Source organism: Empidonax traillii, unplaced genomic scaffold (genome assembly GCF_003031625.1).
Source record: "Empidonax traillii isolate 1590-97213 ecotype Southwest subspecies unplaced genomic scaffold, ASM303162v1 scaffold2571:size33947, whole genome shotgun sequence".
NCBI lineage: Eukaryota > Metazoa > Chordata > Aves > Passeriformes > Tyrannidae > Empidonax > Empidonax traillii.
The window spans coordinates 32,210-33,898 of NW_020957764.1; the positions used below are offsets into that span (position 1 = coordinate 32,210).

Here is a 1,689-nt window from a genome sequence, read left to right on the forward strand (position 1 = left end):
ATCAGCTCCAGAGAACCCAAACTTCTTCCACCCCTCCTTTCCCCACCCTTCAGCTCTTACTGCTTTGAAAAGGAAGCAGATGGTAAGAAACAAACTTTGCAAGTCACGATTTGCATCACTCTGCCACACCACTGTCACTTAAAACAAACCATCCCCACCCTGAGGTGTCTGCTAATTTTTTCCTTTCTCAGGGTTCTGTAGTCACAGGCCCAGACCCTCCCCTGGGGAAATTTGAAAGGATACCATTTAGTGCAAACCTACCAGGTTTTTCTTGTCAGCCAAAAAGAACTTCAGATTTTTCAGTCTTCTGCTCCAGATCCTCCATCTTTCAGATTCACAAATTCAGACTGAAGTTTGCCAAGAGCATACAGTGCCAGGACAAGTGGGAATGGCTTTAAACTTGTTATAAGTTACTTCTTTTCTTGAATTTTGAAGACGGCAAAAATACCTGCAGGACAAAGAAATATAGCAAGAGTTTTTTATTGCAGTGCTGGTTACCCATTTCCAGCACTGGGCGCCCCTCTGGATCATACAAAGAGCACACACATTGTTTGAAAACCGTGCTTTTTGTACCCTTTCGATATCAGTTGTTGAATATTCATTCATTGTCCATTTGTTGCCTTGAAAGGTAATTTCCCTGCTTTGGAGGTGGGTGTTACCTTCTGGCTGGTTGTAACTTATCTCCCCTGGGCTCGTACAGGGGGGTCTTGCATCATCCCCACATTGCAAGGCATGGAGGGCCTCTCTTTGTATCCACATGGCACAGAGGAAAACATTTTTATTTCTAATTTGTTCCCTGTTCCCCGCCACAAAAGATTCCCTGGTGTTAGGTCCAGACAGGACCCTTCACCTTACAGACTCCACGGTACGCCTATAAGTTAGTAAATATACAGAAATAGTTCTTTTGTTAGTACCTTCTGTTTATTTTAATTTGCTTGGAATAAAACCGGTGCCTTTACTTATCGCAAACTGGAACTGCTCCTGCCCCGTGTGGGGACCGAGCAAAGCCCGACCCACGCGCCGCTCCTCCTCCTCCTCCTCCCACTGGCTCAGGGATTGGGATCGATGAGAACTCGACTGCCCGGAGCCTGGAAAAGCTCCACGCTGACCTCCCCCCCACCGAGGGACCCGCGGGGGGCATTCCTGGGCCTCAGAGTAATCCTAGAGCTAAAGCGGTGGGAGACATCAGCTCCGCTCAGATAATCCATGCCAGCACTCATCCCCGGCCCAGGCAGGGCCCCGGGGGGGCTCCTTCCCACAGTCCCCCGGCCCGGGGGACAGCTCCAGGGCCGGGGGCTCTGTGCCCAGGGGGCTCCATGCCCGCAGCATCCTCTGCCTGTGGGGAACCAGCCACCCCCCCAGCCCCCCTCCTCCGAGACCCCAAATCTGTACACCCTCCCCAGTCCCGCACCTCATGGCCACTCCTACCCCTGGCTCTGCTGGAAAGGACGGGAGGAGCTGCCGGCACAGGATCCACCCCCGAACGGCTCTGTGTTTGTCCATCCCCCCTCTCCAATCCGCCCAATCCCCTTCCCATCCTCCCCGTCTGCCTCCACCCCCCTCCAGTCCGCCCAATCCCCTTCCCATCTTCCCCCATTCACCCTCCATCTTCCTTCGGCCGCCCTGATCCCCATCCATCTGCCCCCATCCACCTTCTTCCACCTCCACCCGCATCCATCCCCGTCTTGT

At 53.3% G+C, this 1,689-nt stretch overlaps 1 non-coding gene across 1 annotated transcript; it reads right to left on the reverse strand.

Annotated features, from left to right (window-relative positions):
* Positions 1-1,144: 1,144 nt before the first annotated feature.
* LOC114072059 lies at positions 1,145-1,228 on the reverse strand. Its single transcript, XR_003574124.1, has one exon. It is a non-coding gene; the product is annotated as a small nucleolar RNA SNORD45 (small nucleolar RNA).
* Between the last annotated feature and the right edge of the window lie 461 nt (positions 1,229-1,689).